Source organism: Saccopteryx leptura, chromosome 5 (genome assembly GCF_036850995.1).
Source record: "Saccopteryx leptura isolate mSacLep1 chromosome 5, mSacLep1_pri_phased_curated, whole genome shotgun sequence".
NCBI classification, from domain to species: Eukaryota; Metazoa; Chordata; class Mammalia; order Chiroptera; family Emballonuridae; genus Saccopteryx; species Saccopteryx leptura.
The window spans coordinates 142,269,159-142,293,163 of NC_089507.1; positions in this window are offsets into that span (position 1 = coordinate 142,269,159).

Consider the following 24,005-nt stretch of genomic DNA (forward strand, 5'->3'; position numbering starts at 1 on the left):
CCTAAGTGGGCCGTGATCACTGCACGGCACCGCGGGACAGGTGGTGGCTCCCTGGAATCCCGTAGACCTGGGTTTGAATCTCAGCTTGGCTACCTCCTGGTTGTGCAGTCACAGGCAAGAGCACTTGAACTTGCTGCATGGAGCCACAGTTGTCTCATCAGTGAGCTGTTGCTGAGCAGGCTGCTGGCTCAGACGGAGCCTCCAGTGACCTGGAGCCCACAGCTTCCTCCCCTCCTCCCCCAGGACACCGGGTGCTATGGGGGTGGGGCATGCCCTCACACCTGCTCTGGCCACTGCTCCCCTGGTCCCGCCCACCTGTGCCTTCCTGCCCCCTGGCTGCACCCCCCCGCCCATGTCTCCCAGTTGAACTCCTGGACAGGATTCCGGCACCTATAAAACGTGTCCTTACTCATTTCATAGATGTTCTGATCAAGAAGCCTTCCCCTTCAACTTCACACACAGGAGTATTTCCTTTTTCTTCCCAACGCTAAGGCCGCACCCTGCCAGTGAAGGACGTTTTTATGGTTCATTCAAACCCAAATGTAATCCTGAGATTTATAAGAAACACACTCAGCACTGAACCCTTCGGGCATGTGTACGGACAAGGGGGACACAATTAATGAGCAAAGCCTGCTTGGACCTCAGCTCTCATCCCTGTCTCTGTCCTCTCTGCATGCGGGAGGGACAGGCCACGGAGACGCCCCCCCCCCCCCCCAGGAAGGTTCAGGGCCAGCGGCAAGTCTGTGGGCCGCAGAGGGCCTGCGGGTCATCACACTGGGGAGGTGTGTGGGGTGGCCAGTACGTATGGGTGCCCACCCAGAGCTGTTCTGGGACGGGAGTCACAAGGCCACTCTGGGCCTCAAGGCAGTGTTGCTAACTCAGGTCTCAAGTCCCGAAGAGACTGAGGGAGGCCAGCTGGTCTCTGCAAGTTGTGGCGCTCCTTTAGAAAGATCCCCTCAAACAAGAAGCTTATCCTCCAGCTGGGCATCTGTCTCCCCAACCTTCACCTCTGCAGTGAGTTCACCCACCACAGAGAGCAAGCCCAGCCACCTAGGGGCGCCCTCACCACCCAGCTCCTTTCCCTTCTCCTACCGCCTGGCCTCGTTGCACAGAGGAGGTCACGTTGCCCATTGTAGGCCAGTCCCCACCTTCTGAGTCACTGCCATAGTCCTCCCGGAAGCACGGGGCACTGTCCACCAATCTCTTCTTAAAACGCTCTGTCCTCAGGATGCCCATCCTCCTGCTTCCCGCCCTCTGGCTGACCTTGCAGGTGCATCTTCCTCCCATTCCACAGTGTTTCGTTATTCTCTAGAAGGACCCCTTTCCACTCCTAAAAACTCTTGAGGACTTTGAGAGCTTTTGTTTAGTATATTGGAAACAGAAAACAAAAGAAAAAATTACTACTTCATCGCCCTGGTCAGATAGGTCAGTTGGTTAGAGCATCATCCATAAGCACAGAGGCTGCCGGTTTAATTCCTAGTCAGGGCACACACAGGACAGCTTGATGTTCCTGCTTTTCTCTCTCTCTCTCTCCTTCTTCTCTCACTTAAATCAATAAAGAAAAAAAATTAAAAATAATTACTAATTTATTTTAAAAGAACAATAGGAAATCCATTATACCAAGAACACATTTTCAACAGAATTAGCTGTATTCTCCCAAATACCAACGTTTTAATGAGAAGGGTGGTACTGATTTATTTCTGTTGATTGATGTCTGGCTTTAAAGATTACTGGATTGTCACATTGGTTTTAGTATATAATCTTTTCTTTTTTTAAAAAAGGAAAACAGCTCTAGTATGTTATTACTCACATAAAACACAGTGTACAATTTAGATGGAACAATATGATGTTTCTTAGTATATGCAGAGTGGTGTAGGCGTCACCACTGTCAATTTTAGGATGTTTTCATCATGTCCCAAAGAAACGCCACACCCATTAGCAGTCACTCCTCATTTCTTCCCAGCCCATCTAGCCTGAGGCAGCCAACCAGTGTACTTTCTCTCCACTGTCTTCCTGGTTTGGATTTTTCATAGGAAGAGAATCACGTCACAGGTGGTCTTTTGGGGTTGGCTTCTTTCAGTTGGCACAATGTCTTCCACGTTCCCCCATATCTCTGGGCATCGTTTTTAAAATTGCTGATAGCATTTCATTGTATGGATGTACCACATTGTGTCTATTCATTGATCAGTTGACAGACATTTGGGTCGTTTGAACTACAGCTAGTGTGAGTACATGGTGTTCTGACCATGCATCCTCAAGGGTTGGTGCAGCCATGTGTTTCCCCTTCTCTTGGTTATATAGATATACCCGGAGGGGTACCAGGTCATGTGTTAGACTGTGTTCAACATTTTGGGGGGGTGCCGAAGACCTACTGGCCATGCAAGAGGGCTGTGAGTTCCCCACGTCCTTGTCGACATGTCAACACTGTAGTCATCTGCTTTTGTGACTGGCCATTCTAGTGGGTGTGAGATCCCACCGCACTGCAGGTTTGATTTGCATTTCCTGGTGGCTGGTAGGGTTGTCAGATGCCTGCTCACATGCTTACTGGCTCTCTGTGTATCTTCTGTGGAGAGAAGTCTGAGCCCACTTTTAATCAGGTTATTCTTTGATCATTGTACTATTGTATAAGAGTTACTGGATACCAGTCTCTTACAGGATGTGTGTGTGACTTGCTAAGGTCTTCTCTCATTCCACGGATTGTCTTTTTCACCTTATTGATGGGGGCGTTAGACGCGCAGAAGTATTCTGTTTTGACAAAGTCCAAATTATCTGGTTTTCTCCTTTGTTGCTTATGTTTTGGTGCCCTAGCTAAGAACACACTTCCCAGTTTCATCTGTATATGCTACAAACCCAACAATGCACTGTTATAGTTACTACTTTATATACTGGATATCTTTTTAAAGAAGCTGAAGAAAGGAGAAAGGTTGTATTTTTGATGTCTACTATATTAATCTTATTTACCATTTCTCATTATTTTGTACCTGCAGATTTAAATTACTGTTTGGTGCTGATTTCTTACTCCAGCAGAGCATTCACTCCGTTGTTCTGTTCTTGTCAGGTAGTTTACAGATCTGTGTGTTATAGGCCCCAACAGTACAATCATATACATATTATTTTATGTAATTGCTTTTTAAATTGCTTAAGAGAAGGAGAAAACATATGCAATTAACTGTCTTTTATAGATTTGCTTACTCATTTACTTTGACACTATTTTTTTTTTATGTGAATTCGGATTGCCATCTGGTGTCGCTTGTTTCCAGTCTGTAGAGCTTCCTTTAGCTTTTCTTGTAAGATGGGTCTACCAGCAAGAAATCCTTCTGTTTTTGTTTACCTGGGAATGTCTACTTCATCATTTCTTTCCATAGGTAGTTTTGCTAGATATAAGTATCTCAGTTGGGAATTATTTTCTTTCAGGATTTTGACTGTGTCATCCATTGCCTTTTGGCCACCATTGTTTCTAATGGGACATTGGCTGTTGCTCTTATTGATGTTCCCTTGTATGTGATGAGCTGTTTTTCTCTTGCCAGTTTCAAGATTTTCTGTCTCCCAACATATTTATGATGATGTGTCTGTTTGTGGATCTCTTTGCCTATATCCTGCTTGAAGATTGTTGCGATTGCCAAGTTCTTAATGTGTACATTACTATTTTTTGTTGACTTTGGGACATTTTCAGCCATTCTGTTGTGAATCTTTTTTCTGTTCCTTTCTCTCCTCCTTGTACTTTCATTGTGCATATGTTGGTAGGCTGTGTGTGTCCTAAATTTCTCTGAGACGTCATCTGTTTTCTCTGTTCCTTTCTCTTTAGATTATATAAATATCTATTAATCTACCTTCAGCTTCTTTCTTCTGTCAGCTCAAAGCTAGGATTGAAATCCTTTAGAGAAATTTTTTCTTTTTGGCTATTATACTTTTCCATTTTATTTTTAAAATATTTTTTTTCTTTATTGATATCCTCTATTCAATAAGAGATTGTCATTATACCTTCCTTTATTTCAGCATGGTTCCTTTTAGTTCTTTGAACGAACTTACAGTAGCTGCTTTGAAGTCTTTGTTAAGCCTGACATCTGAGCCCTTTCAAAAGCAGTTCTGTTGCCTGAGTTTTCCCCTCTGTATATGGGTCACACTTTCCTGTTTCTTTTTTTGTCGAAAACTGGACGTATTAGATAATAAATTGTAGCAACTCTGGACGCTGGTTCTTCCATGGGCGGGGCTGGGTATTGTTTGCTTATTTATTAGTTTGGTGACTTGGCTGGTCTCCCTGGGTTGTGTTTGTCATCCCTGACATCACTCTCCAGAGGGCACAGACTCAGGCATGTGCTCAGTTACTCTGAGATGACCGTGGTGTTGGCAGGGCTCTCCCTGGCTGTCTCTCTGCCCCATCTCTCTGTTACATTATCTTTTTCTGTTGGTGTCACACCCATCGTTGGCCTCCACCAGCCCTGGCTCATTGCTTTGTCGTTTTATGACAATGCCCCTGGGCACAAATTGCTCCAAGGTCAGATTCAATGAAATTCATGCCCCTTTGCAGGGTCAGTCTTTGGGGCCTGTCTTTGTGTCTTATTCCAAGCCCAGGAAGGTTCCTGCTTGTCTTTCTCACTGCTTCTCTCTGGTAAACTACCGGCTGGTCTCCAGGTCACCTTATTGTATTCATGGAGCTACTAGCCTCCTCTTAATTTCTTTTTACCACCAAAATCCCCATTGTTTTTGACAGCACCTCTTAGGTTGAACTTCCTCATGCTCTACTCCAAATAAAGTTGGTTTCTTTGGGAAGACCTATTGAGCTCTCTGTTACAAAGGCCAATATTTTCCTCCTCGCCAACCCAGACACTAGGACGGTGGCCTGCTTCTCTCAGTGACATGTAAGCACAGCTTTGGGTTGGGGGTGTTGTCCCTCCTGGTATGGAATCTCTGCCCTGTACATGTGCTGGGCATGACCATTGAGGCTCATGGTCTTGGGGTGTGTGCCTGAGCCAGTTTCTACACTGTGAGTGGGTCCAGCATGGAAGGGGAAATCCCCAGACCCCTTAGCTTCTCTCATCTAGAATGCAGCTTCTGACCCTGGCCAGGTTGCTCAGTGGATAGAGCATCAGCCTGGTGTGCGGACATCCCGGGTTCAATCTCTGGTCAGAGCACACAGGAGAAGTGGTCACCTGCTTCTCCTCTCCCCCCCCCCCTCTCTTTCCCTCTTATAGCCAGTGGCTTGGTTAATTCAAGCATCAGCCCCAGATTGGGCTTGCCAGGTGGATCCTGGTCGGGGTGCATGTGGGAGTCTTACTGTCTCCAGTCCCCTCACTTAAAAAAATTACTCAGGAGTGTCTTCTTGACCCTTCAGACTTGGTCACACCATCAGGACATCTGCCCCGGGTACACCGTGAACATTTCAGTCATAGTGTTTGTCATGATTTTAAGTCTATATAGTTACTTCATTAGTACCCGTCTCTACTGCTTAAACATGTTTGTTTAGAGCACTTCTGTTTACCATTGTAACCCACATACTTAGCCCAGTGCCTGGCATATGTGCATCCATCTATCTCTCTCTCTCTCTATCTATCTATCTATCTATCTATCTATCTATCTATCTATCTATCTATCATCTATCTATCTATCATCTGACAGTAACTAGCTAAAAGTCACTCTCATGGCTGGCAGTGTTACAGATGATTAATAAATGTCTCTTACAGCTGGAATATTTATGTGGAGGTCATCTGACCAGGGTGATATCCCTTCTGGCCGAGAAGTTGGCCTGTGTGGTCTTTCGGGTCCTTCTGGATGATGAGATGTATTAATTCTGAATACAACCCTGAGCTCCATCTGGGCATAGGAGGCCACACTTGCCCATCATGGTCCTCTCGGCATTGGCACTGCACAGAGAAGCTTTCCTGCTCGGCTGCCTGCCCCTCAGGGGACCTGCATAGCATTTGCTAGTCGTGGAAGGGCCACACTGGTGTTCAGAGGCAGCACCTGTGACATTACTTAAGCACTTCCCATTGAAGCCATGGCCAGTGAACTGTGAGACTCCACTGCTGCCTGACCCACAAGAACATCTCAGCCCTGCTCCCTGGCATACCCAGCCACACGGACATCCCTCCCAGTGCTGCTCCCAAAAGTTTCTGTTTCTGCCTACACCCTCCTCTCCCCACCATGCTCTGTCTTTATGCGATGGAAAACCATGCACCACAGGAGGCTTGAGAGCCTGTGTGGTCTGACTGGGTGGGAAGGGACAAGCTGTGCTTACGAATAGCCCCCTGCTCGGCCCCACATTCTAGACTTTATTCATCTCTTTATACCAATGCATCCAGAAGTATTTTTGTTTACACAGCTTGTTACTGCTAAGATTAGTTCTTTGTGTGAGAAAAGACTATCTTATTTTTTTTTAATGAACAAAAAATTGCATTTGCATCTGCAAGTGTATTTTTATTTAGTTTGTCTCAGACTTCACATAGTCATAGACTCTAGATCCTTAAGGATTGTCTCTGCTGTTCTAACTGTGGCCTAACGAGCACTGGAGAGAAATGAAGGAGGTTCCACAGATCCGTCTCTACACGCCCACGGGTCTGCTCGCTTTGTTCCCCCTGGCCAGAGCCGAAAGAACAGGAGAAAGCTCAGGGCTGTTTCCAGCTGCATTGTGAAACATCACTGTTATCTCCTGTTAGATCTCCTGCCTTGTAGAAGAGTGTCCATACACAGAGGTACTGACTGTTGTCTGTGGTGGGACAGGCTGGGAATATGGAATCCAAACACAGGATCTTCCAGGAACAGGCGTGGACAAAGTCAGAGCGACTCTTTTTTGAAACAAATGACTGCCTTGATTAATAAGTGTGTCTTGGACTCTAATGAATGAGTCAGGTAATTAGACCTTGCCTGCATATGCAAATATGATGAAGGTGTGATCGTGGGTTTGAGTGGGGAGGGTCGTGGGTCTCTTGATGGATTTTGAAATGCTGAAGTATAATGGCTGTGGGATCCTGGGTTCGATCCCGGGAGAGGAGGAGAACAGGGATGTACATACATGTGGGATCCACTGTTTGTTGGATCCAGTGATGTTTCACAATGCAGCTGGAAACAGCCCTGAGCTTTCTCCTGTTCTTTCTCCACACGGGTGCTCATGGCACAGGTCACATTGGGAGGCTCTGGGTGAAGGGTATGGGGGCGGGGGACTTTGTGCACGATCTTTGCAACTTTTTCTATAAATCTCAAATTAATTCGAAAGTTCTCTTAAAGTAAATAAAAGCCAGTAGTCTCTTCTTTCATCAGTGAACTCTGAACTGTCATGTGAATCCAGGGAATGGAGTCAAGAGGTGGGATCCTCAGGGCTGCTCAGCTAGTCAGTGGTGTGGGCAGGTCAGCTCTTTTCTGGAAGACGCGAGGTTGGACTCCCGGGGTCATCGCCAGGGTGCATAGCTGGATCTGGGACAAACTCCCTCTGATGTGTCATCCTCTTTGCAGAAATCCAGCTAGCTTCCTTTAGATGGTGTCAAAATGAAGCTGCTCTAAGCCTGCTCCATACCAGGGAAGCATATGAACTAAGCTTTTTGAATTGCTGAGTGGGGATTTGGTGGGCTGGACTGAGGGCTGTGGGATGAAAACCTGAAGTTTTGCTCTTTCTAAAGGTAGGGAGAGGATTCTCTCTCTGGGGACCCTGATGTTTCTGCATGTGACATGCAGAAACCGAGAAGGAAGAGAAGGAAGAATATGGGCTCAGACCTCTAAAGGTTTTGTCCCAAGTCTATCCTCCTGTCCTCAGAGTAATCCAGACGCAGGGATCCCTCCCCTTTGTCCGTCTATGCCTTAGATGTTTGTGTGACTTGGGTAAGTGGCTCCTTCGGTGACCTCGCGTCTGAGTGAGGAGGGAGCCAAATGCACGAGTGAGCCAGAGAGAGGTGCGGGAGGCCTGCAGGCCTGGCCAGGCGAGCCAGGTGCACAGAGCACCCATGTGCCCGGGAGGTCCGTCTTTGCTGCTGCACTCCCGTGGATAATGCCATGAAGTCCTTATGAAAACATCCTTGGGAAACAGAATTTAATCACCTGTCACATATGTCCTGATGTGAACTGGTTAGTTTCTTTTTAACACGTTGTTTACCAGGAAGATATTTGCTGGAGGAAGAGGAGGGAGCAGATGGGAGTGGAGGACTCTGTTCTCCTAGAGGAGGCGCACTGGGCACTTACAGTGAAATTACAGTGAAGCGTGGAATGAAGAGACACCCGAGGGCGGTCAGCGGGATGGGGGAGGAATCCTGGTCAGCATTGCTGGGCTCAAGCCTAAGTTGTGGCATGGCATGGCTGTGAGTGCGTGGTGAGCTCAGTGAACTCGGGAGATGTAGCGAATAGGATTCCTGACGGTGGGAACAATGGGTTGTGGGGTGAGTGGGCAGGCTGATCCCGATGACACCCGGGCTCTGGGCTTGTGGGGCTGGGCGGATCAGGTAGGGATGCAGACTGGGCCAGCCAGTGGCAGGAAGTGTGACTTGAAATCCTTGTGTACGCGCGCGTGTATGAAGTGAATAGTATTTTCTATGTTCCACAAGAGCAACTTGTGTCTATTTTTAGATCATTGCTTTTCTCAAATGTCTAAGAAGTAATTTAAATAAAGATATTTACACTGCAAGGTTTTTTAGTACTTCCAAACAGAGACATATGCATAAATGCCAAACAGAAGTTTTGGATCAACCTTGTTACCTTCCTACACTCGCCATCAGGAGCTTGCTGTGTGGTCTCTGTCTTCTGTCACAGAGGGGCTTTCTGGGTGCTAGGTTAAATGTAGGCTTGTCATGTGGGCCACTTAGAAAATAAAAATATGTGCTACCCAGTTAAATTTGATTTTCAGATAAATAATTCTATTTGTTTAATATAAGTAATCCCATACAATACATGGGATGTATTAAAAACTTCTCTTCTTTACCCGAAACTCAAATGTAAAGGGGTATCTTATATTTTATTTGAAAACCCTAGACACAGGACATTTCTTTCAATGACTTCTGGACATTTCTTATAACAAATGGTCGCTTAGGGCCTTCTGAAAACAAGTTTGCAGTGGCGCCCAGTCCAGTGCTGAGCGTGGAGCAGGTTGTTGAATTGTGACTAGGTGCCTTGAGAAGTAATTTCCTGTGTTTGGATGGTTCACCTTTTATTCATCAGTCATACCTTTTATGACCATCACCGACAGCACTAACATACTGACACATACTCTCTGTACGGGCCCCTCCTGAGGGGCCCTTCCATACCTGTCGGTTATGTTTACTCCCTTGGACACCAGCCTGGAAAACATGGGACTTGCTCTCGGCCTTGTAGGTCATTGAGGTCAAGGGATGTGTTGGCCAGAGCCTATGCCCAGGAAGGCCGGAGTTTTCAGGGGGATACTTACGTGCCAATCTCAGAATTTTTAACTTGGGCTCGAGATATCCTAGTGGAGGGAGGACGCAGAGACCACGTGGAGCCCGTGGATTAGTGCTGGCTTTCTGATGTGACGCTGAGGCCTGCTGGAGGCCCTTGGCAGGCGCCACTGAAGATGTCTTGGTAGCGATTGAAGCTGTCCCTGGGCCCTGAAAGGAGGCTACTAACCTGCCCTGTGTACACGATGGTGTTTTGGCAGTTGTGAAAACGGGCCAGTCAACCTCATCCTCTTGGGCATCCCTTCCAGCAATAGCGGACCCCTTCTGACAGATGGTGTGTGGAGACCATCTTGGAACAGAGCGGACCAGGGATGTTTGCGCACATGACCTTGCCTCATTTCTCTAATCATTTGAAGCACACGTCTTCTAAAACTGAAAAGTGACTATCTCATGACCAACACCCAGTTTCCACAGAGCAGCACTGTCTTACATTTCCTGCAGGTTAGATCCTTAGTACTCAAATGTGGTCCATGGCCCCTCAGCTGCTTCTCACCCGAGAGCTTGCCTGCACTGCAGAGTCTCGGGCCGCCTCAGGCCTGCTGAGAGGGACTCGGCATTTTAAAAAGATCCCTACATACACAGGGAAGTCGGACAAGTGCTGTTGAGGTGACTGAGGGACTGTGGGAAGGAGGAGAGCAAGGGCAGCGAGCACGCCACCCACCCTACAGGGGCCGTCCGGGTGTTATCTCTGCTCGGGGCCTCAGAAAGCCGGGCCAGCAGATGGGACTGGGTTTGTCTCTACACAACATCGCTGACCCCTCATGGCCCTTGTCTATCTGGCTTCACCGTCCCAGATGCGGGACAAACTATCCTATAAATGAGAAAATGGTGGGGACTGAGAACAGAAGTGAGCCGCCAAAGGTCAGGTAGCTGTCCAAATGTTTGTCTCGAGGTCAGCTCGTATTGGCAGATCTGAGGCCAGGACTCAGGCTTTCTGACTCCCGTCCCAATTTTCTTGACACTCTCTAAAAAAAAGGAAATGACAGGAGGGCAGTGTCTTCTCAGGGCCGTCAAGGGGCCCTCAGTCGGGCGCCGAGCAGAGAACAGAGCCTCCACAGTATGCTCGGCAGATGTTCAGGGAAAGTCAATATCACACTTGCTTGAAGGCTCCCACTCAGGTCACCATGGTGAGCAAACCTCCTCACACAGATGTGAAGTAGCCAGGCGGGCACAGCGCACGCCAGTGTGTACAGCAGCTTGTTCTTGAGAGCTGCCTCACTGGAAAGGCATGACAACAGCGCCCTGAGCTGCGTGGAGCAGGGGGCCAGTTGCATGTCCTTTTCAGAATGAGAGCAACTGCAGGTTTGGATTTCCTGTGCTTCCAAGTACACTGCTCACAAAAATCAGAATATTTTATAGCTTCATATTCATTTTGAAATATCCCCTCATTTTTGTGAGCAGTATAACATGTGACTGCAAAGGGGATAAGACAGTGGGAACTGGAGGTGAAAGCAATACCGTGGGGGCACTGTAGCCTTCCCAGGGCCTTCCGCATCCTCGTTTTCTTCCCCCAAGTTGGCAGGTCATGAAACACAGGCTTCAGAGGGCCCCGGGGCAGACGTGCGCTTTTCTGAACCCAGCCAGGGCCATGCTGTTAGGCCTACCCTGGCCAGGGACATCTAAGGAAGTTCAGAGTTCAGCTTTGAATCTGGCCAGACAAGTGTCAGCATTTGGAAGGCCACGCTCTTGTTGATGCTCAGCCACAAAGCTCATCCCCCATTGCTCAGGCGACACTGGTGCCAGCGCTGTGGACTCTGGTGGAAAGGGCTCCATGTCGGTCCAGGCCCTTGGCCACCCCCACTGGGCTCACTCACCCCGTGTGAAGGGTCTTCTCACCTTCCCCACGCACAACCCCAGTTGCACTGGTCTGTGCAAGAAAATGGCTGCTTGCCTTTGTGAGGTTTAAGAAAGCTTCCTATTCTTCCTTTGGAATGAAGGAATGAGACCCATCATGAGGTTTCTTTGCAGCCTTTTCAAAGACCCTGGGAGACCTTTCAATAAGGGTTTAAGGCAGGCCAAAGGAGCACATGTGATTCTGGGCTTCGATGTCGTCCTCGTCCTTTGACCCCAAGAAACCCAGCGGATGTTTTGTTGTGTCATGGAAGTCAGAAGCACCGGCTGTGGCCTGTGAAAAACATTTGTTTATTGAACCAAGTTACCCACTGGGCGGTCCTTGCTGGGAACCAACACTCTCCATCTTTCCTGAGGACGTGATTCTAACAAGGAAGAACGTTGTCTGGGATGCGGGTCCTGTAGCAGGTTTCTGATCACCAGGGCCACCTTAGCTTCCTTCAGGATGGCTGATGTGGTATGGAAGGTGCATTCCAGGGTTGGGATTCTTCAGGTCTCCATGGCATTGATGCTGCAGCTCCAAGGTCCACACCCAGCCTGCGCCACTGGCTCTGTGCACGTACCAGGCCACGGCAGAAATGCACACTTGTCTGTAAGTTTGCACCTGTGCGTGGATTGCCCTGGTGTATGTGGGATTGGGGACGGTGAGCGGTCTGATGGTGTATGGCAGTGGTCCCCAACCTTTTTTGGGCCACGAACCGGTTTAATGTCAGAAAATATTTTCACGACCAGCCTTTAGGGTGGGATGGATAAATGCACAAAATAAAACTATGCGACCAGCATAAAAACTGTGGTATTTTTAAATATAATTGTTGAACTTACGAGAGAAGCATCAAGAGTGAGTCTTAGGCGGATGTAACAGAGGGAATCTGGTCATTTTTTAAAAATAAAACATTCAGACTTAAATATAAGTAAAACGGAAATAATGTAAGTTATTTATTCTTTCTCTGCAAACCGGTACCAAATAGCCCACGGACTGGTACTGGTCTGCGGCCCAGGGATTGGGGACCACTGGTCTATGGGACACCAGTGTCAAGAGCTTATCTTCTGTCTGTGGGGAGGGGGACATTAAACAACTGTGCTTGAAGCATCTGCTCATAAGTCAGATTGAGGGTTATGGACACAAAGTCACCATTTGGGTCAGTTTTGTACATGATACACATTTAAATCAGAGATTAGAGGCCCTGGCTGGGTAGCTCAGTTGGTTGGAGCATTGTCCCAACCAACTCATATGCCAAGGTTGTAGGTTCAATCCCCAGTCAGGGCACGTACAAGAATCAACCACTGAATGCACAAGTAAGTGGAACAATGAATTGCTGTTTCTCTGTCTCTCTCAAATCAATAAATAAATTTAAAAAAAATCAGGGATCAGAAAAACCTTTATTTGTGAACGGCTGGGCAGTAAATACACTCTGTGGCTGAGACGATCTTTGTCAAAACTGCTCAGCTCTGTTGTCCCTGTGTGACAGTGGATAGGCGACCGAATGCCTGGCTGTGTTCCATTGAAACTTCATTTTAAAAACAAGCAGCAGGTTGGGTGTGGCCCCAAGTAGGGTTACCATGTTCAGGAAGTAAGCACCCAGGGCATCCCGCTGGGTCTGAAGTTCAGATAAACAATGATGCACTCGGTTAGCCTGCCTCAATATCACATTGAGCACGTTCCCACAAGGCGTCCTGCGTGTCATCAGGCAACCTCACGGTTCGTGAATTCGAGCCCACAGATGTTTGGACTGAGTCAGTGAAAGCTTTTGGACTTCAGTGACATGATTTCGGACTTGGGGAAGATTGAAGAGATTTCTCAGATGGGAAAACTGGATCCCAGAGATGAGATGAGATTTGCCCCAAGTCCCCTGGCTACTTGGGACAGCCGGCACCGGACCAGGCCCTGATCCTGCCGGTCGGTGCTCCTGCCTGGACTGGCGGAACCCGAGGTCATACCGGTCCAGTGGGGAGTCGCCCCCCAGGGTCTGACCACCTGCATAAAGACAACCTTCGAGAGTGGGTCTTCCTGGCAGCTCGCTGTGAGTCAGCATGTTTGTCCCTGGAGACTCTCAAGGAGAAGACAGAGGTTATTTCTTGGCCACGGGCCAAAGGCTCATTGTTCCATCATCTGGTGGCAGGGTTCCCGGAGGAGTGCGGACGACGGGAATTGAGCCCAGTGTCCCTGACCTCTGATGTCTGTATTTAAACCCTTACACTTAGCTATAAATGGACACCCGTATGTAGATATACAAATCAAACATAGATTTAATTTAAACGTGTATAAGGTTTAAACCAGCCTCTGGCCTCAGGAGCTGTCATGGTACAGAATATTTATTGGGGTTGCAGGTGGCCTTCTTGCTCAGTGCTGCGTGAACAGGGGACTCAGTTCAAGAACCCCACATGAGGGGTTTAATGTGGAAACCTGGGTCCTAATCCCAGCTTCAGCACTTGCTAGCTCAATCAGGCAGCTCTAGGCGCACACGTGGGTGCATGGCATCTAATACGTACCTGTCTTCTTGTCTTCCCTTCGTGTTGCTGGGGATGCCCAGCAGGACACAGGCACTCAAACTTCCCTAAGCGGCTGGTTTTGCTCAGACCAGCAAAGTGGGTGAGATGCCTGCTTCAGAGGGGAGGGGGCTGAGTCACAGCTGGAGCTCTGCATGACATGCAGGTGCCAGATGTCCCACATTCAGTGAGAACCAGGGATGGGACGTGGACACAGACACTGACTGAGGGCAGAGGAGGACACTAGCACTGGTTGAATATCTGTGGGTTGTCACTGTGCACATTGTGTCCTGCATCTTTCAGAGGTGGCAAGGTTGATCAAACTTACTTTATGGGGAAGAAAACACGCTCAGAAAAAAGAAGTCACTGGGGCAAAACTCATGGGCCATGGTGCATTTTTAAAAAACATACCTCAGTCTTTTCCTTCCTCTTACCTATTGATAGCACGTCTCTGCACTTCCAGCTAAGAAGTCAGGTGGTTCTGCAGTCAGCATCAGAAAGGCTGTTTCCCGTGTTTGGGGACTGACTGCTGGGCTGTTAGCAGGCTAGGGCTCCAGCTGGTGGGGGCACTTCTCCAGTCCTGCTCAGACAGTTTCCAGGGCTTTGTCTGCCCAGTCGATGGTCACCCTGGGGAATGCAAACTATTTGGTCCTCCTTGTTTGGTTTCTTATGTCTCTCCCAGTCTTCTCTTTCCTGGACATTCTTCGAAGGGTAAAGGTCACATTGACAGGCTCTTCACTGATGACAATTAGGGTGTGATTTGTAAACTGAGACCTGCCCATGGCCTCCACAACCCCGGACCTGGGTGCTTGTGTTTCTCCTTCCCAAGACGGCGCGCCCCTGGGAGCTGCATTGTGGTCCGGTAGATGGTGGTTCCCTGAGTCAGATCTGCCTTCAGACAGTGAGAGCCAGGTCGCTGTGTGCATCCAGCCCCACAGCTGCTCTGATACCTTGTTTCCTGTCGTGAACCACAGGCTCACAGTGGTCTTTCAGGAATGTCTGTTTAGCATGGAGTCTAACACAAAGTCACCAGACCCACCGTGATCTCTGGCAAAACCAGCTGACGAGTGAACTAACCAATTCACTGCTTAGTGCATGTTTGTTTATTGATAACTGGAGGGCACGCAAACAGGGAATGACTGGGGTGATGAATTCAAGGAGTCCCCCAGGGCTCACCTCGCAGGGCTCCACGTGTCCCTCTTGGGTTGGCAGGTCACGAGAAATGGGGGTTTCTTTGGCTGGCTTTGAACAGGTGAGCGGATGGTGGCTTGAGCCGATTTGCCCTTCATGTCACCTCTCTGGCTTTGGGGCCTGACAGACTGCAGTTTTCACCGTGACATTTATTTGATAATCTGTTTAATTGGCTCTGCATTTCCTGTTAATGGGGTGGGATCTTACCTTTCTGAGTGCTTGGGCTCTGAGCAGCCTCAGACTTAAGCATAGTTTAATTCCCCTCTGAGCCTGCCCTTGCCAACAGCAGATCAGATAACCGGTTAATTCACAGGGATGCCCACCTTCCGCTGAGGTCATCGCTCATCTCCATGGGGACCGTGTTCCCTCCTCAAACTCAGGGAGCGGGAAATGTGGGCTCTGCCATTCCCACTTCTTTTCTACGTCAAAGGATAAGTCACCACTGGGGAACTCGTGTCCTCTGCTCGCCCTGCAGCCACAGACTCACAGGCAGTGATCGTCTGTTCAGTGCCACTTGGTGTGCTGCGTCCAAGGCTAAAGTGTTAATTTGCATGAAAGCCTTCGGGAAAATGGTCAATATTCATCTCTAGAGTCAAGTTCTTTATGCATCAGATAAAGCTTTCCTGCACATCGGCATGTGTGCTTATCTGTGTGTGTAAGGCTCTGTGTGTGGTGGGCTCTGCTAGAATGGAACACTGCGGTGTGTACATGCATGTGCAAGTGTATATAACTTTATATGAGTGTATGTTTACGCATGTATGTGTATATGTGTTTATATGTATATGTATATAGGTTTATGTAGGTGTTCACAGGTGTTTGTATATGTATATATGTCCATATGTGTATGTTTGTGTTTGCATGCATGTGTTTATAGGTATGCATGTTTATAGATGTTCACTCATGTGTGTTTATGCATGTGTGTGTATGCATCTACACATGCACATGTGACCTATAGCAGAGGAGCAGAGGGCTGGCGGCCACGACCTGTTGAAGAACTAGTGGGTGACCAGCGTGTAGTACTGCCCCTCTCCCAGGAAAGCCTCCCTTGGGGGAACTTCCTTCTGAGAATGCAGCACATGCCAGCAACCCCTCTGGAAGTGTTTTCCTCTTGCTGTTCCTCACGGTGTGAGTAACCTGCCTGGCCTGACTGTGAGCGCGCGCAGTGACTGCTGACCATTGGCCTCAGACTGTGAGGGGGACTGTCGTTTGTAAGGCTCTGGGCATCACAGCAGAAAGTGAGCTGTGGGTTCGCTTGCTCTCTCCCCAGGGGTGGGAGGCAGGGCCATCTTATGAGAGGCTGGTAGATGGCCTGCAGGCTCATCTGCGGAGTGGCAGGCGAGCTGGGTAGACAGCTTGGAGCGGGAAGCTCTGACATGACCATGAAGACCACAATTGGCTCACACTCCTGCCTTTGCTGGGAGGCCCTGGGCCGTCTGGTGGGGACCTGCTTGCTGGAGGTGTCTCAGTGGGCAGACAGCTCCTGCAGTCTGTCAGTCTTGCCCCCTTCTTCAGGGTACGTAGGGTCAAGAGTGGCCTGCCGTTCAGGGTACACAGCAAGCCACCATGTCACGAGGGTTGGCTCCTTCTGAAACGGGGTCCCTCCTGAAGCAACAGGTGACCTAGGGGCAGTGGTCACCCTCCCCATGGCTCGGTGGGGCTGGGCAGCTTCCTGCTGAGCTGGGTGTGCTGGTCCCTCCGTCACCTGTTATCACAGGCCCCTCTGGCCACAGGACACTTCTGTCTTTTTAGAGGACTGAGACTGTACCTGTTGTGATTTGTCTGTACATATCATGGTTATGGAAGGCAGTTTCATTCCCAAATTCCAACCCCATTCACTGAGTGGGTGACATGATTTCAAGGTAAAATTTAAAAATTATACACTCATGCTGGCTCAACGTTAATTGTGAGAACAGAAAAAGGCAGCAGACAGAACAGAACCCACACATCTACCATCTAGATAACAGCACACTTAACATCACACACAGGACTTTCAGAGAGTCCCTGTCACTTTCCGAGGGCCCGCAACCCCTTCTTGTCAGAGATGAAGGTGACATTCCTGTCACCCAGGCTGTCTTCATACACACGTTGCAGACAAAATCCCCACTCCTTTATTAAACCACTTTATATCCTGGAGTAAAAGCAGATTCTTACTACTGTTAATTTTTTAATCCCCCTCCTTGACCCCCATGCCGTCTCTGGAGAGAACACTGAAACTTCAGTCAGGAATGAAAGAGACCTCGAATGCATCAGCTAGTTTTTCGCTGTAATGCGCTCTGCGCTGTGGGGAGCAGGTTCAGGCTAGTGTCGTCCCTGGTCTCAGGCCTGGCCTCGGCACATGGTGGTCCTTGGCTTCAGGTTTGCGTGGCAGGAAGTGGCTTTCACGTTAGTGTTCACTCCACCATGGGCCTTCAGCACTTCCCTTGGCCTCTCACGGTCTGAGTCCACTTGGGGCCCCGACGGGACGCTGCCCCGTGTCGGCCCACACCACGTCTGGCTGCACTGCATTTGTCACCACCATCACCTCCCGGCAGGGGAGGAGTGACAGGCTCAGCCAGCTCTCAGGCGTGGAGATGTTCAAGTGTCTCGATTACACCGTGAGTGCACTTCCTGTCCGGTGGGTGGGAAGTCAGACACCTGCCTTTCACTTCATAAGAAAAGGGTTTTCTCCTGATCATGTCTGCGCAGTGACTGCGCTCATGTCTGGAAAAGCAGCAAATGTACAGCCTTGGAGAGGAGCACCTGGGAGCTTGGACGGCGGGCGAGGAGCCACTCGGCGTGTGGGCGACATGCACATGGCCCCACAGACGCCTCCCTGCCCCCACCCCGGCTGCACATTTGTCTGCGGGGAGGAGCCGTTTCTTGGAACAAATCTGTGATGAAACTAAACAGTTTCTTAACTTTGTAATTCATTGGCACAAGCGACTAATGAGTGGGTGTTGGGAGACTTTAAAAACCAGGAAAACAAACCCAGAAAAATGTACATGCACGCCTTGGTCCTACCTGCTGGTCCATTGCCAAGAGCAGGGAGGTAGAGGGCCCCCCTTCATGGCAGGTCTTCCTCGGGCAGAGGAGTGACTCTTGACACAAACAGAAGTGATTGGGACACCAGTCCCTCGGGAATAGATGTCATGTGAACTCTCCGGAAATTTGATGGCCTACCACTTCCCCATGGGTTTCTGTGGGTCGGGCCCCTGCACCTTGTCCCAATATGCCCTAGGGCCCTAAGGACGGTCCACTGTCCCCGTCACAACAAGCACCAGGATGAGGAAGTGTCTACCTTTGGTTCTCTCTTTGGGGAAATGTACCCACCATTTAAATGGACCAACAGAGCGCCACAGGAAGGCGAGTTTCCTTGTCTCTGAGGATTTGAAAACTAAATCTGTTTTGGAAAATATTGATAGTATTCATTCATATCAATGTGGAAGCGAAGAGAAATGCAGGGAAAAGTCGACCTGGTCACAGACCTACCCCAAAGAAATGTGGGTATGTCGAGGACCTATTTAACTGCATTTACTACAGTACCTCCCCGTGTTCCGAGGGACACCTGTTAACAGGTGTTCTCTGGAGGACAGATAGGACACCTGGGGACAAAGAGGGGGAATCAGACCACCCTTGGTTCGCACCTTGCTGCTAGTGTGCTGGTCCAGTGTGTTACTTGAGGTCCAAGTGCAGGTCTCCACCTGTACAATGCACAGAGTGGGATCCTCCTGGCGCTGCCAAGGGTTGAACGAGGTAACACAGAAACCGCTTGGTCCGGTACTTGGTGCACAGTAAGCGCATGGTGAAAGGTGTCTCGTTCTTCATTTCTGTTGTTATTTTAATTCACAGGATTGATATTAAGTCTGGAAATCTAGTTCTAGAAGTGAGGGTGGGTTTTTCCCCAGGTGACCCTCACCCAGGACAACTTGCCGTGGTCCCCGTGACTTTCACAGCTGGTCTGGTGATGACATCACTGCATCCTTGCCCAGGTTCTTGGCTTCTGCTTCCCAATGAGTCAGAGTTAACAAGGAAGGTGGCGCCTTCTCCCTCGGAGTATAAACAGTTTGGGGAACGTGGTTGGACTGCTCTTGCATTTAATAATGAGATATGACACGTTCCTATACATTTCAGGGGAACTCCAAGTCCTCTCTCTGTAATTTACATAACAGCCCTGTGAGTCCACACGTGGAGGACCGGCAGGTGTAATGGACCCGTCCCCGAGAAGGAGCATGGCAGTGGGGCCGGGCTTTCTGGGGACGCTCCCCTCTGCTCTCGGCAACAGCCTGTAATTAGCACCTGATTTATGTTGCCTGGTTCTCGTTTCTAGACTAATAGATTTCACGGGTTATTAGTTTCAGCCACACTTCCAGCCGGCTGGGGTTGGACATGTCATTTCGCCCTTGTGCTCACTGTGATGTCTGAGAGTTGGAGTCTTATATCTGACTGAAGGAGGGTTAGAGGGTGATGCTGGAGCCAGCCCGCCCACCAGTACTGTGGTGACGGCTGACCTGTGCTGGGTTAGAGTGGCATTAGCTCACTGTAACAAGGGCTGCAGACAACAGGCTCTCAAAGTCCCAGGGCTGGACACAGTGGGAACTCGTAGTCATTTCTAGCTTTATTAAGGTATAATTGTCCATGACAACTGTATACATTGAAGGTGCACACCCTGATGATTTGATGCATGCATACATTGTGAAATACCACAATCAAACTAATTAACCCACCATCTCCTTAGTTCAGGGGTCCCCAAACTTTTTACACAGGGGGCTAGTTCACTGTCCCTCAGACCATTGGAGGGCCGGACTATAAAAAAAAAACTATGAACAAATTTCTATGCACACCGCACATATCTTATTTTAAAGTAAAAAAACAAAACGGGAACAAATACAATATTTAAAATAAAGAACAAGTAAATTTAAATCAACAAACTGACCAGTATTTCAATGGGAACTATGGGCCTGCTTTTGGCTAATGAGATGGTCAATGTCTAGTTCCATATTTGTCACTGCTAGCCCTAACAAGTGATATGACGCGCTTCCAGAGCCGTGACGCGTGTGTCCTGCATCACCGGAAGTAGTACTGTACATGAGCAATGCCACGCTTTGCAGTGCTGCAACATACAGTGCTCCTCTCACTGAGCACCAGTGAAAGAGCTGCGCCTTCCAGAAGGGCGGCAGGGGCCGGATAAATGGCCTCAGGGGGCCACATGTGGCCTGCGGGCCGTAGTTTGGGAACCCCTGCCTTAGTTACTACTTTCTTTTTGGTGGTAGTGATTAAGCTCTACTCTCTTAGTAGAGTGCAAGTACACAAGAGAATATTTTCATTCTGACTACACTGTTATATGTTAGATTCCCCAGAAATTACTCATTTTCATAACTGAAACTTCATGCCCCTTGACGACTATTGCCCCACCATGGAAATTTATTGGACAGACCAGCGATTTCCAACCAATGTGCAGCAAGAATTTTTAAAACATGCCAATGCCTGACTGTTCAGGGGCATTGACTTCTTTTCCCTTAGATTGTTAAATAAAATTAAAAAAAAATGATGACAGCCAACACAGTAACAGCCATCTGGTTGTGAATGAATCAAAATTATATATATTTTTGTCACATAGGAAAAGATATTTTTTGGTGCTACAGAATCTCAGTAATTGGTTTATGTGTGCCATGAAAATGAAAAAGATTGAAAATCACTGGCATGGATGGATGGATGGAGGACGGATGATGAATGGATGATGAATGGATGGATGATAGATCGAGGGGTGGAGGATGGATGGATAAAATTAAAAGTTTTACTGTAGAAAAGTTAAAGTTAAAATTTAGATTATGGCAATGAGATAAGAAAACAATAAAATTAGCCTGCACTACATGACTGGGGAGCAACATCTTTGATATGTTTCTGCCTTCCCTTTGGCTCATACAGGAATTGCAAATTCATTGCAGGAATTTTCCTTGTAATGAGACCATAGTGAGAGCTGGTTTTCTGATTGTTTTATCGTGTGCATTTTTCATCTGATCAAGTGTCTGGGTCATTTTACGCCTTTAGTTGTTCATTGCCTGTATATGTAACAAGGCTGCAGTGACCTCTATCGTTGTCACACTGGGCTTTCTGCAGGGTCCCTGGACAAGTCCCTTAGGTGTTGATGGATAGTTTCAGCATTGTGTCCAGTGTCCGGTGGCTTCCAGAGTATGGCTGATTTGTGGCCGTGTGTGAAGGTGCCTGTTTCTTCCGATCCTTCCCAACCCTGGGGTTTTATAGTTTTGAAATAGGTAAACATGGCTCCCTGTGGCCCCATGATATTTTGTCATACTGGGAACCCCCGTTGCTTTCTCTAGTCTTATCCCCTTGGACACTCAGGACAACACATACAACATTATGCACAGCCCTCTCATCTGAGGGCTGGACAATGGCTGGGGCTGCTTTGGTGAAGGCGGCCTTCACCTCGCCTTCCCAGATGGTATCTCCTGGGGCGTCTTTGGGTGGCTCTGGCCCTGGTACGAAGGCCCAGTGCCTGGGAACCCCCAGCTCTCAGGCTCCCCGGAGTTCCCCGGCCGCCCTCCCCTGCCTCTGGGCCCCTCAGTCCTGGGAAATCCCGACACTGGGCCTTTGAAGACAGAGCCCCTGGGCCTGCAGGGCTCCTCACCTCAGCTTCAAAGGCCGGAGATCCAGCCACTGGGGCGGTGGGCACGCAAGGTGGTAGGTGTGGCGATGGGGGAGAGGGGCTGAGTTTCCCGGCACCCTCGAGCCTAGAAGCGGGCCCTGGGGGAGAGCTGGTGTGGAGCACAGAAAGGCAGCCCTTCCTCCCAAGCCTGAGAACCTGCCGTCCCATCCCTGGAGTGTGATGAGCACCCACTGTGCACAGGCGCCAGGCAGGAGGGCTGCCATGCTGGCCTTTCACCGTTCCACAGCCACTGCAGCTTGCTTAGGCTGGTCCCCGGCCTGGTGTGGCCTCCCCCCACCATCCCTCCCTCTCCACCCCCACTCTCCTGTGTCCTGGGCCTGCTGTGGGCCATAGGGTGGACACCCTCCGGAGAGATAGGGAGCTCATCTGGGCCTCAGGTTTTGCTCCTGTCACATGTGAATGACACCTGCTCTCTAAGACAGTGAGGGACCCTGGGGAGCCCAGGGCTGTAGCATCCAGCTCCCATCTGGCTTTCCCTCTGGGTGGACGTGTGGTCATCACCTGGACACGGAAGGAGGGAGGAGTGCTGTTAATAGCCATGCTGTCCTGGCATGCTGGTGTGGTGGGTCATGGCCACAACATGGGAAGCAGGCTGTCCCCATGTTCCTTCATGTGCCTAAGCTTTAGGAATGGCCACTTGCATCAGAGAGGAGACCGGATGTGAGCAGAGAACACAACACGGGGTGTGTCTCACCACCTTCTGTCTCTGAAAAGCTAGCACCTTCCTTTCTGTGTCCTCTGTAGCCTCACTTTTAAAATGGTGGGTGGCTTCGAAATCCACCTGGTAGGTCGTGACCACAGCTGCTATGACAAGTGACAGAGGAAACACCAGAGGACAGATGGCCTCATGGGGTATGGCACACAGCTCACTGCAGGGAAACCTTGCTTCCCGGCAGGCACCTACGTCCAGCAGATACCCACCCTAATCCCGGGACGGCCACTGCACCCATAGGGTCAGCACATGCCCAGAGCACTGGCTGCTAGACTTTAAACGATGCACTATTCCTGTGCAGGTTTAAGTGCATGTGCTGTTGGATTTGGGGCCTGGTTTCTGCAGACGGTGGGGATTTTCATCAATCCATCCATTCTGTCTGATGCTAGTTGGGGAGCAGTGTGAGTTTGTCTTCACCGTTTCAGGGACAAAGGGAGATTTTTCTTTCCTGCAAATCCCCCGACACCTCCAGAGCCTCTGTCCCTACTCAGGTACCTGTTTTGAACACATTATTTTCCAGGAGTGCTGTCCTCACCCCACCTCCTTCCTGAAGGCCAGGCCCCGTGTCCCCAGCTCCAGGGCCCGTCTGCACCACTCAGGCCCACTGTGTCCGCATCTCCTGTCAGCCCTTCAGAAGTGCATTGGCTCTCACCCAGGTCTCTCTTACTCCACATGGGTCACGTCCCAGGATGAGTTCCATTTCCTGATGCTCTGATTCCAGGCCCAGTAAGTGTCCTGCCTGCACATACCAGGCTCTCTGGTTTGGAGTGTTTTGGTAGCCACGCCAGCCCTGATGATGTTTGAGGTGCATGGGCTGTCTACACGCCAGCTGTGTCTGCTGGGCAGAGGTAGGCACCCAGCCTAGGCGCAGAGGGGGAGTTTCCTTAGGATCTGGCCTCAGCACAGTCCTCCGTGCACACCTTCCCTGGAGCTGGAGAGCGGGGCTTGACCTGGACGTGCACCTCTGTGTTGTCCAGTATGGAACAGTTCAAGGACAGTGACCTGCTCATGCTCGGGGACGAGGGCCCATCACCCCGTGATGGTCACCGTGGTCATAGCCCGGGTCCTGCCTCGGCTGGCAGTCTCTCCCCACACCCTCTTCTTGTCCCTGAGCTCAGCCTTGTCAGTGGGGCTAGAAGCGGGGGCCCCAGGTCCCCTGTAGCCAACTGGAGAAGCCCGTGTGCACGCCCCCTTGGACATGGCAGCTGATGGCCAGGACGTGGTCTGCTGGGCATCTGCGGCCACAGGACCAGAGGTGGCCTTGGAGCTGCCCCACTGCCCTGACTTAGCAACAGACAGCCTCCCTTCCCCTTAGCCTTGCCCTGCCATTGGTCACTTGATCCCAGACACAGCAGGGAGAAAAGCTGGGCTCTTTCCTTTGGACGCGAGGGAGGTATCCATTGGCCACTGTGCCGGCCAAGATGTCTCTCAGGGCATCTGCAGGTTCTGATGCTGCTGTCCCCAGAACTGCAGGACCCTGACCTTAGGGCACTGATCGTCTTCTCCCCAGTTGTCCGTCCTCCAGGAGCACGTGTGCCACCTCGGCTGGGCGGAAACACAGCAGGCCCCTTCCCTCATCAGACCTGTTTCAGATGAGTTAACAGTGACTCTGCCCCGTTGCTGCTTAAGGTGTCCTTAATTCAGACATGTGGGGACTCCCACCCCCTTACCACTCAGCCGGCCCTCGACTTCATGATCATTGTCCTCCTGC